Below are 13,146 nucleotides of genomic sequence, written 5' to 3'. Positions count from 1 at the left end.
GTACAAATATACTGTATCCTCTTGCTTACTATACAAATCAGTACGGAGCATACGTTATCCGCATGCTACATAGGCACTGCCCTTAGGTGTTACATTATGCCGTTACAGGATGTCTGACATCTAACAGTTTTCCGTATATCACATGCATATACTTATGTTACTTTCGTCAGATATATATGTTATATACGTCCATTTCTATGTGAGATCCTGACCGCCTACATTGTTTCATACGGAAGTACCTATAGATGGAACACTTATACAGAAAGTATTATAAAACATGCGTGTTCAGTAGTACGTCTGCTGTACGTTGTCCAAAAACTACAGGAATTACGCATGTAACCTATCTTTTTAAGTACGTCACCTAGATTTTTTTCTCAGCGTATTTACGTTCTTCCCCTGTTCATTCAAATATAACAATTTTCCTTTCATTATGACCTCAACTATTATAAAAAGAACATATTCACTATTATAAAAAGTACATATTCACTATTATAAAAAGTACATACTTAATAATGTCTTGTAAAATATTTTACAATATTTGCGTTTCTTTCTCTGTTCAATCTAATGTTAACAGAACTTTCTTTCCACATAAATTTCTGTTTTTATTATTCCGTCAACTACTGTCTGTTCCAAATGACAGATTAAAGGAGCAGTAGAAAACTGTCTTTGAAATAACATGAAATAACATGTTTGATACCGCAAGGATGCGATGACGAAAAATTATGATAAAAAGTGTCCACGCTGTTACACAACGGCACTATGCTTTCGGAAGCTTGAAATCTCCCTGACTAGTAGCAGAAATTCTGAGAATTAAGTAACTTTTCTAGAAATTTCAAATTCCCTGACTTCCAGGATATTTTGCTCACCTCGCCACCATGTATTGCAAGTAATACAAATCTCCTCATAAGAAAGAATAACCAAAAGCTTCCTGTAGTTTTTTTTTTTTTAATTTTTAACGCTGATCCTTCTTTTTCTCATTTCATTTTGTTCCATCCTTCCTTAATTTTTTCATTTCTGGTCTCGAAGGGGGTGGGTTCCAGACCCCCCAGACCCTCCTCTCTTGGCTACATGCCTGACGTTATTGTTAACATAAATTTTCAAATATATACTTAGCCTATCCCTTTCACATTCCTACATGCTAATTACGCATCCGTCAATTTTTACAGTAAAATGTAACATGGTGACATATTACATTAAAGTGATGTTTACCATTTACACTTTAAGTTTGAATTGAGCTTAATTCTGTTTATTAAATTAACTAAAATTGAAAGCAAGTATTTAGTGATCAGTTTGTGAAAGCAATCTTAAAGATTGAATCTACGTCAAAATCGCCATAATTATTTGTCTATTACGATTGTTGCGATGGCTCTTTGTGCACGTCGAAAAGGTTCCTCTCTGGTCTTCTAATAATGGCTTCATATTAAGATTAGAACACGACATTTAGAGGTGTATTTTCCCAGCAAAGGAACCAGAAATATCAATCCATATTCGAGGGAGATTCGAATAAAACCTGCGTTAATGAAATAAGAAGTACCTGTGGTGCAGGTATTTGGTCATGTGTCCCTATAAGGATGCTCAAATCTGTTAAGGACCCTTATAAAAATTCCCGAAAATATTTCTCCCAATTTCTTTCAAATTTGTGGATCCGAGACACATGTACATGGTATTATATAAAAGACTAATGCAGCGTGAATCTAGGTAATTAAGATACAACCAGGAGCTTCCTAGTGGCCGTGTACACCAACGAAATTCAACTGTTGAACGAGGGTCATAACCAAGCTCGGAAAATGTCTGTTGCACCAACAACGTTCAAGGTTAAGTGTCGGTCAAATGGTGAATAAACTTGGTTTTAGCTTGAACGGCCGAATTTGGGGGTTTAAACTTCGTTGATCCAAGTCAGTCTGTTTACATTCAATAATGTCTTTGTATTTTTCCACTAATAAAATTACAATACATTTCTCGTGTTCGTAAAAACTGTTTGCTCGTGGTTTCATTATTTTTTCCATCACAATTATAATCACTGACATTAGACTACTCACAACTCTATGCACACGATCTCGAAATCCGAAAAGACCGGCACGCGGTATGCTTTCTTCATTTGTTACTTTGTTAAACAAAGATTAGAGACAAAAGACGACAATCAATCAGAGTCGATTTTACAAATTGACCGAAGTTTACTTAAACGAGATGTACTGAACTTCGACTTTTAATGGTGCAACAAAAGTCCTGGAACCACGTTTAAACTTGAAAGTTTAATGTTAGTCCAGTATAGCTGGCATAATTTTAGGTCAAACTGGGACATAATTGTTGAATTTCTGAAACTTTGCATATGGAGTCTTTAAAGTAAGCGCGACAACACATTAAAAGTCTCCGCCTCTCCCATGCTTGCTTCATCCAATATGGTGTACAATCAAACATGGCTGTCAGCATACTAATGGGGCAGCATAATCTTGTGTCTTTCTTCTTGTTGTATTTATAACAAAAGTCGGTCTTAATTTCATCTCAACTATACTAGACTATTTGTATACTGTAATTTGTTAGTGAATTTTCTTTGATAGTGACTAATTTGTGCTCATTTCTTTTCTTTAGGCATCAACTGGACTCTTCGAGCTTTATGTATTTTGTATATACAAAACGTTAGCATTTCTTTTTCTTTGAAGATAGCATTTGGACTCTTTGTACATCTACTTATTATTTTCTATTAATTATTAATTTTGTTTTTGTAATTGTATGAAATAATAATTAAAGATTGCATGTGGATATAGGTTTTTTCTTCAAAAAGTGATTTACAATATGCCTGAAAATCATTTATTTCCAAAATATTGTCAGGTCATTCATATGCGAAAGCTCTTTGTGCACAGCAATCTTGAAAGTAGCAGCTCGTCATATAAACATAGATGAAACCGTCTCATCATCGCTCCAAGACCTTGGAATTGGAGTATTTAGAGGAAATAATTTACTATCTTCTGTATTATCTTCTGATGTATATAAACAGGTAATATCGCGCGTTTATCAGGATCTGAGCTCCTTGACAGCCGAAAGTTGCGCCAGTAAGCTTGGGCCTCAGTATCTTCATCAAGTCAATCTAATGCGTCTATATGTGAAAGCAAAGCATACCGGTGACTGGAACTTGCATTTATAATGTGTACATCAAATGTTACCTCATTTTCATGCTGCGGGCCACATGCTTTATGCCAAATGTGCCCATATGTACTTCCAAGAAATGCTTCTACTCAGGCACGTAGCCAGAATTTTGTAATGGGGGGTCCGTGAAGAAATACTGTGCTTATCACACCAGGGGCTCGATCATTTAAACTATTTTACTGGTAATATATATTGGTTCGTTTAGCAATGATTCGTAACGAAGGGGCGTGGGGCGTGACATGAAATACTGTGGTTACACACCAGGGGCTCGATCAATCGCAACGATCGAAAGCAACATGCCCATATTGCTTTGTTAGGACAATGGTTTGTTAGTAAGTATTTTAATAACAAACTATGAAGAAATCTCGAATAAAAGAATATAAAAATGTATTGAAAAAGGTCTTCCAAGGTCATTCGAACTAGGCTTTTTTCAGAACGATGAAGATGAGTATGAACGTAATTTGTTGAATAAAGATTACTAGCAGGTTACCGGTAGTTACGTGTTTGTCAGATTTAACGGATGGTTGTAATCCTTATTTTTGTTATACAGTTTCTCATTTCAGTATTGTTCGAACTGGTAACCTATCGAGCTCTAACCTAACCAGTATTCTTTAAACTTGTGGTTATATTAATAAAAGGATATGAGCCAATAGACACAGATTTATATTTGAACAAAAATAAAATTAAATACTTAGATTTAGTTCAGAGTACACTTTTCTTGCATTGTTCAAGTTTTATTCAATACGGAATGCCATAATTGGAAATGAGAGTATTTTGCGACAAGCTGGTAAGCTTAGGTTAGCTTCTTTTCTTTTTGATAGATTAAGATTTTGTATACAGGTATTACGTTTAAAAGAACTTCCCCCTCACTGTTTCCACCCTCTGTATCTTCGGAACAACTGCGAATAAGAGAAATAAGAGAAAACACAAGAAAAAAAGTCCATCATTATTTATTATGTGACCCCCCGCCATTTTGGATGGGGACAACATAGGGACTTGAAACTTTCGGCAAAATTTTTCTGTTGTGGAGACCTTTCCCAGGATATATTACTCGACACCCTTTGCCATTTAAAATTTTCAAGTTGACCCCACGTACCCCTATATGGGGGTATCTGGGGTGGACCTTTTATAGCTCGAAACTTAAGTCTCTTAAAATAACGATGGACGTGTTTTTTGCGTTTTCTCATATTCGCAGTCGTTTCGAAGATACACGGGGTGGCAACGGACTTTATGGACACCCTATATATATATATATATATATATATATATATATATATATATATATATATATATATATATATATATATATATATATATATATACACGTTTTTAACAAAACCGTTCGAAACAAAACCGTTTCCTGAATTGTTCTGAATAAACCACATTCAGAGATTGAGGCCTTATATATTTATTTTACAGAATTGTTAAAAATTTACAAATATAATTCTTAACAACGTTCATCAAGGACTAGAAAGATAATAAAATATATTGAACTCTAGCTCAGATTTGTATGTTTTTGAAACTACTTTCGGTATATCCATTGATCAGAGCTGCCCTCTTTCTTTTGTGTATGTAAATATGATGAAATGAGAAGGATTTCACTAACATAGCAACAAAATGAAATTGGAGTAAACGTAATTATAGCAGTTCTTTGTTGATATTAGAGTCGGAACCGAGATTTTCGAGATTGGGCTCAGTCTTATCTATAATTACAAGCAGTCGTTCTTTCAGAAAAAAAATGTTCTGGGGGGCACACGTAGTATTCCGAGGGGCACTTCTGGTATTTTATTTACTATTATAGATGCATTATTTTGGTCTCGTTCGGGGGGCACTCTCAGAGCTCAGGAGGGGACAGTATCCCAACAGAAACATGTCTGGAAGAAACACTGATTACAAGTACCTTCCTGGGTTTCGTCTTTAATAATTCTTGACCTGTTGAGTATCGGTCTTGCCTTGATTTTTAAACGCCCATCTCATCTTGAAGTTTCGAGATGAGGCAAGAAGAAAAGATATCAAGATAAAACTTACCTCAAATGAGCATTTTGTATTTCTTTTTGGCAATTTTGTAACTTTAAAAAATCAATTTTGTTTACTTCCTAGGTAGTACGGAAGAGAAAAAGAAAAACGAATGATCCGAACGTAGACATTATTTATCTTCTCATAACTTGAAAATTTAAGAAAAAAGAATGAGCTGCTCAAAATTCCGTATCTGTAACACAAATAGCTGGAAGTGGTTCTGTGAAACTAACACTTAAAAGAAAGCTACGTGTGGGAGGGCCTGGGAAATGATAATTTACTTAAATTTTCGACCATTCTTCTAGACATTAATATCTTTTAACGATGCTCTTCCTAGACGCGTAGTTCAAAAGAGGAGACGAGACGATAATATATTTTTGTTCTGCTCAGTGGCGTCGCCTTGTACAATTCGCAAGAGCACGTGAATAACCAAATATCGTGCGTTGTTTGTTACTCCTTAAAATATTTAATAATATTTAGAATATTATAATATTGTCGTTTCGTTTCTATTCTTCGCTTGCTTTACCCCTTGCGTATATGCATTCCATCATCACACCATGTTCACAACAGAGCAGTGAGCGGGATAGACTGCACTGTGTGCAGTAAAGAACGAAAACACGGGCAGCTGAGGGGGGGGGGGAGACTACGGTCTCCTGATGCTCAAATTAAGATTTGAACGAGCAGCGTTTGTTGTTGATTTATTTCCAGTAATGTGGCGCTTTAAACAGAATCAAAGAATGAACTGCAATTTAAAATAGAATTTCTTGTAATGAAAATGCACTAATGGAACAAACAAAATTACGGCTTTCCGAGGTCGTACCAAGGGGAATGGTAGGTTTGGAACTCTTCCCCAGAGATTCTTAAGTTAACGAACAAAATTAAATTTTAATTTATTTTCAAGACTTTTTTAAATACTTATAATCTCTAATTTTTCTTTAGGTCACGCTTTTCCTGCCTAAATAAATTAAATATTTATAAGAGAAGCGAATAGCTTATGAAAACATACTGTACTTGGTATCATTACTTTGGTAAAATCTTACCTTCTGTATTGTGGAAACCTGAAGGAAATTTCGGAACTGATTTTTATTCACATTCATCTTTAACACATGCAAAATAGAAAAAAGACGAGTATTGGTATTTTCAGTAACGTATGTTCAGCTGTAACTCTTTTGAAACAAGAGTAAAGGTTTTTCTTTTGGAGGGAGGTGAAACTTACTTTATGCGCAGGAACATTATTCTCTCATTGTATTTCAAAGTGACAAAAGTGAAAACTTGTTGTGTGGTGGTAATCTGAATGATTTGTAAGTGTGTTTGCTAGTATTTATTATTTCTTGTCCATAATTTCCATCAAGTATGCACTGTTATAATTTTTGGTAGGCATACACTCGACCGTTTTCAAAATTATAGCTTATATCCATCCTTATACCTTCATTACATCTCTCAAATAAAGTAAATATATGCTGAACTATAAAGAAATCAGGTGGGCATATTCCATATACTTCCGTACACTCTCTTCGATAGGTTTGTAGTGTTAGGTTCTCCTAAAATACAAGTACTTTCTCAATACTAGTGAATCTAAGGCCTATTTGATACGGAAGCATTTTTTCGGAAGATTTCTTGTAAGAAAAATCTTATCATTATCTTATTTTGTAGAGGATTCTGTTGAGTGATTGCAATCTACAATATACCTTTTAGTGCACTGACGGATTGTGAACAAAGAAGTTAGAACATAATCGACCAAAATTAACTATCATTTGGAGGTGAAAACTAAACTGTGTCGAAATTTCAAAGTTGATTTAATGTAATAAATTGCTGATAGATTATGAAATGAAAGTATGATTGTTTCGCTTTTCTCGTGTCTTATATGAACTGTGTAATATATTTGGGGCATCTGATTGAAAAAGTAAAGAAATTTGAGAACTGTCATAAACACCTTAAAATTATGGACATGAATTTAAGCGTTGTGAGCAGCAGGGTCGCACCCACACAGCGAATCTACCGGGTTCGGATCCCCCCTCAAAACTTCTTAACTCGACATTCGCTTGTACACTTTCATAATAAAACTAGTAATTGTTTAGTAGAGAAATGACTGATGTAGCCTAAAGATTTGATGTTACATTTCATCTGTAGACTACTCTTTCTTTTCTTGAAAAAAAAAATATATATAATTTTATATTTTTCCTTAGAATATAGATGACGGAACCTAACAATTAGATACCATTTCTCGGCTATAGAATTACATCGAATCAATCTTACATATATATGAAGGGGTAATTTGGATAAGGGCGATTCGACCTATTTCCGGTAAAATGAGATTTGCATATTTTCTGCAAGTTTGAGCATGTCCGCATGTGTCTAGGTCGTGTTAAGGTAATATCTCTGCTCTGTAGAGATATTACCTTAACGCCTGTCTCCAAAAATATTGTGTGAATACGTTGGTTAATTGGATAAGGGCGTTTGTTTTTCTGCTCTCCTGAAAAATTGAAGAATTGCTAGTTACGCCCTTATCCAAATTTACCCATCATATAATATCTTATAGTATTGGACCCAAACTTTGGACTCATCCAACAAAATTTTCTGAATGCGCGCCTGGTAAGTGCGGCAAATATTCTATCACGATTAGTTCGCATGATCATTTTTATTGTCTCATAATAATTTTGTAGAAAAAGAAGTCACATTCGCTCACTTTTGAATGATTGCATCGGATTTTGGGGTGTTTGAATATACTGTATATCTCCATTAGAAGTTCGAAAATTGTAGCAGCTCTGGTGCTTTCCGTGTTTTGGTTGACTTCATGTCATTCTCATATGTATAGTGACTAGTGTACATGTCTTTGGTAGACTGGCCTCGAGTTCAGTTCCAGGTGGGAGAGCATCAAACACATTACAGTAATTTCCTTTTTAAACAGTAAATGTTGTCATATAGCCTAGCCTCTAACACAGAACGTAAATACAAAATAAACAGTCATGAAGTATGAAGTGTGTTAGTAAAGTAATGAGACTGATTTTGTAATAACTAAAGATTTTATGTTTTTCAAACAATGCTATCCTCTTCGAAGTAGTTCCCTTGGGCAGCTATACACCGGCGGAGTTGTTGTTCCCACTCTTGGTAGCATGGTCGGTCACAGTCTTTGGAATGTTATCCAGAGTTCCAAAATGACGTCCTTTTAGGATATGCTTCAATTTTGGGAAAAGGAAAAAGTCACAAGGAATCAAATCAGGTGAATAGAGGGGTTGAGGAACAACAGTAATACGTTTGAGATCAAAAAATCACTGATGGGAATGGCCGTGTAACACGCGGCATTGTCATGATGAAACATCCACTTGTCTGCAATGTCTGCTCTCACACAAATCACTCTTTTGCTAAGCCTTTCAAGGATACTTTTATAAAACACTTGGTTGACAGTTTGTCCTCGTGGAACAAATTCTTTGTGTACGATACCCTTACTGTCCAAAAAAAAAAAAAAAAAAAAAAAAAAAATCAGCATCGTCTTGATCTGTGATTTGCTCATTCGACATCTTTTCGGCCGAGGGGATGACGGAGTGTTCCACTCTTCGTTTTGCCGCTTTGTTTCAGGATCGTACTCAAATATCCAGGATTCATCATCTGTGATCCCACAATTCAAGAATTCTTGCTCATTGGTAATCCTCTCAAGAAGATCAACGCACACGTTTTTTTCGATTGTCCTTCTGTTCAGTTGTGAGGTTTTTCGGCACCATTTTGGCACAAATCTTTCGCATGTTCAAATCGTCTGTCAAAATTTGATGTACGGTGAAAGTGTTTAAATTTAACTGTTCACTCATCATCCTTATTGTTAAACAACGGTCTGATCTCATAAGAGCCCTCACATTCAACGTTTTCGTCAGTTTTTGAAGTTAAAGGTCTCCCTGAGCGAGGTTCATCTTAAACGTGTTCTCGGCCTTCCAAAAATGATTTGTGCCAGCGGAAAACTTGTGCTCTTGATAAACAATGTTCCCCATAGGCCTGTTTCAACTTTTCAAAAGTCACACTCGCGGGTTCACCAAGTTTAACACAAAACTTTATTGCACAACGTTGTTCTAAATTCCGATGCTCCATTTCTGTAACACACAACAAAAACACAACTTCACTGACGGCGCTGTCAAAAATAATGTGTTAGCTGTACGAAGATGTAACTCGGACAAAGGAAGTGGAAAGGATAAGCAAACCGGACTAGCACAGACCGGTAGACACAACGTTGCCAGATGGTCCGCAGTGTTGCCAGTCTCATTACTTTTCTCACACATCTTGTATCTTGAGACAAACATGCAAAAGTACATCGACAAAGTTTTCTTAATTAAAGGTACATCTCTAACTGTAATAATAATTTGATACAATGCAAATTTCGTGTATGCTGTTAACACAGGGATGCAAATAAGCAACACAATTTTATTCGCCCAAGGATAAAGCTACTAGCCCACATCTCACAATAGAAATGATTTACTTACCTTCAGTATGATATTAAATACTCGCCCGCACGGATGAACAACTCGGCCCGGGCGAGTGGGCGAGTGCTTATTTGCATCCCTGTGTTAACAGTTCAGGAAACAGCATAAATGGCAATTCAAATATACGAGATAGCAGACTTTTGCAGTCTAATGGAGATTCCATTTAGTATCTTGTGAAATTGATAGTGAGCCTGTTGAAAGAGAATGGCATACCACAAAATTCGTGAAAATCATACTTAAATAATCCGACGTTGACTTCAGAAACTGAAAGTTGCTTTTACCACATTAAAAAACATAAAAAACATTTAAAGGAGTACCGTAGCTCAAAATGGTTTCAGTGCATTAGCTATAGTATCAACAGACAAAAAATTGGAAAAAGAAACTTCAGAAGAGATTGACAACTTAACTGCCCAGAAGAACATCAGAAGTGATTTCATATAGGAATGAAATGGAGCATTTGTTTATGAATGGGTACTTATTATATGTAAATATATAAATGGTTTCTTTCATTGATTTCTATAGATTTCTTGTTTAGAATACTGAAAGAATTCTAGAATAGAATTTTCTAACGACTGTGAACCACCAAAAAATTATGTCACGAGACGCCACTGAAAAGCTTACTATCAGAAGGTACTGTATATATTCTAAATCACCAAATGCATAGCGTTTTAGGAGCTTTTAGGAGAACTGTAGAATTTAATAATGATATTAACGACTTACTTATTTTTTAATGTTAAATGAAACAAAGTTTGGTGTTTTAAAACTCAGTCACTCTTAATACAGGCAGATTGAGATTTTGTGGTATGTCGCTATGCAACACCGAGTTTATAAAGGACGAGGCTAACTGTAATCGCGATAGGGCTTTGAATTCATTGCAGTTTGTAGCAGCACAGACCACCACACAAGATCAGCTCTAACAGTATACCGTCTCATAAGAGAGCTAGATAACGAAACCACGTCACAATCTACCGCCCTTTAATCCAGATGTGATATTTACGTTGTAAAAGAATAAATGACACTGAATTTTAACGTTGAATATCTGATATAATAAATTATAAACGAATTATAGTAGCGCTCCTACCTCATGCCGTTAGCGTCGTTGGATCACCGATGGGCAACTAGCAACATCTCGCCAAAAATTGGCGGCCCCGTAGCGATGATCCGCGGTGGCCTCCCTTCCATTTTGAAAATTATATCACCAGCGGCCCACCAGTGGCAGAGACGTGACAAAACGCCAATGAACCACAAAATTACTCCCCCAAAATATGTAAAATCGCCTATATGGATTTGTTTATATTAAGGAGAACCATGATTTCTGTATTCAGCACGTGTGGAGGGAGGATACACATGCTTTTCTGTCTATTGTGGTTGTACCGATTAATCTTGGTTAAGCAACAAACCTGTACGTAGCCAGGTATAGAAAATCTTGTGTATGACACAGAATCCTGCTAAATTTCGACTTTCCGGATTAACAGAAAAAAAATACAGATTAGGTTTCTTAATCTCATTGTACAGATGAATAAAACATGACCAAGAAGGTAAAAGACAAACTATAAATCCGTTCATATCCCACAGAAACAATATTTAATTTAACGTATCAACTATCAATATTATTTGTCAATACTCAGTTGTTTACGAAAATCACAACGGGTAAAGATGGCATAGAAATAACAAGGAATAAAATATGTATAACCAGCAGGAGCAATAAAAAGTGTTATTTTTCTTTCACCTTAAATATAATTTCTAAAATCTCTTTATCTATAAATTACTATTTCTTTCTTTGGAGTATTGCTTTGTTTCTAGAAAGCACTTTAAAAACTGTCAATTTGCATGATTTTATTTTTATTCATCACCTTTCTATTCTTACTCATGATTATAGGGAGATAACTACGAGTTCTTATTAAGGGTGAAAACCCGTTTGGGGAAACTTCACGAAGGGCAAAAGCCACGCAACAGTTTAATGTGACTCAGATTGATATGCCATCGAAACAATATATCCAATAACTATTACCCGTGATTACACGTGATTACACGTGATTACTCGATAGTATAATGGTTTGAATGATGTAATTATTTTTAACATGTAAATTACTCTGTCATGCGGGTGAAGAACGGGGATTTGAATAACAACTAGTGAAGTTCAATGATAACACTCATTGTTAGTCTATCATTTTATTTACAATTAAGTGAAGTAATCAGATTGAGCTTAATTGGCCGTTACAACTATATCAAAGTCTACATTAGTCGCGACCTGAAAGTCATCATGATATTGGAACCAATTATCTCACATAAATACTTACAAACTTAAATCAAAATGTCATTAATTAACTCTGTCCATTTTCAATGAAATGTTATGAAATTAAATAATCTAATTAAATAGAATGAACATGAGTCTACAAATGCAAATATAAGTACCAATATAAATACAAGTCCTGGCACAATGACCTAAGGTGCTTGAGAAATGTAATCTGGACTAACGCTACCTCTGGTTATAATCTTATGCATTTCAGAAAACACTAAAGATTAATTCCAACTTACATGATTAGTCTCCAATGGAACATCCAACAATAGATTGACAAGACGTACAGTTATTCGCGACCAACGATTTCGGAGAACGCGACTCGTATAGTCTCGTTGTTTAAGTGCAACTCGCTCCTGGTAGATTTTACCAGAGTTTTTATACACAATTTGGTTTTCACTTTCCATCTTTCTGTTCTCTATTTCTGGACTATCCTAACAACAAAAGGGTTGTTTTCTGTGACGTCAGTACTGAAGTCCTTGTCTACCTTCACAAATATTTTGTCACAGGTATCCGTTTCTATTTACAAATAGTTCCTGTTTTTCCTTTCACTTCACCTTGTTTGTTTCTAAAGGTGGATTGTTTCCGTGAATTCGCTTTCTAGACACCTTTTGAAATAAATCGTTTAATACAACACTAAAAAATTTCGATCTAGTCTCTATATTCACGTAACACCAAGATGTTCGTCGTATGTCATGTAAGTGGTAGATCTAATATGCTTCCTTCCTCTTTACATAATGTGTTATACATTTGATACTGTTTGACAACTCATTTTTGCTTTGTATAGGTGTTAAAGTTAGTGTTCACACAGTGCATCTTAAATCAACGAGATGCTAATGACATCCACTGTACGTTTCTGGAGTTTAAAGCAAATCATTGATATAACTAGTTTAGAGATCCAGAGGGATCAGTCAATGCCAGTTTCTTGCCGGCCAGCCATAACATATACTGTGCCGTATATTAGATACAAGACATTTAAATTATTCTGAAAATAGTGCGTTACCAACAGGGAAGTTTGAGAATAAACCACAAAACCACCAAAACTTGAAAACGTGAAGAGTGAATTAACACACATTCAAAAATAGTCACATCTATAGAAAGAAAATTAGTTTGAAATCAATAATTTTCGGACATATTGACTCATATACAATTCGACATTAAAAAATATAACTTAATAAAAAGTTGCATATGATAGATACCTTGATCAGAATGGGAGCATCT

The 13,146-nt window shown here is 35.2% G+C and overlaps 1 protein-coding gene across 1 annotated transcript in view; it reads right to left on the bottom strand.

Annotated features, from left to right (window-relative positions):
- LOC145678501 (protein CREG1-like) overlaps window positions 1-12,261 on the bottom strand; it is an 81,431-nt gene extending 69,170 nt beyond the window's left edge. Inside the window, exon 1 of the mRNA XM_081748716.1 lies at window positions 12,165-12,261. The gene's annotated coding sequence lies outside the window, so the exon portion shown is untranslated. The remainder of the gene's footprint in view (window positions 1-12,164) is intronic.
- Window positions 12,262-13,146: the final 885 nt, after the last annotated feature.

Source organism: Thermobia domestica, chromosome 2, assembly GCF_964235325.1.
Source record: "Thermobia domestica chromosome 2, izTheDome1.hap1.1, whole genome shotgun sequence".
Lineage (NCBI taxonomy): Eukaryota > Metazoa > Arthropoda > Insecta > Zygentoma > Lepismatidae > Thermobia > Thermobia domestica.
This window is presented reverse-complemented; position numbering and strand designations above follow the sequence as displayed.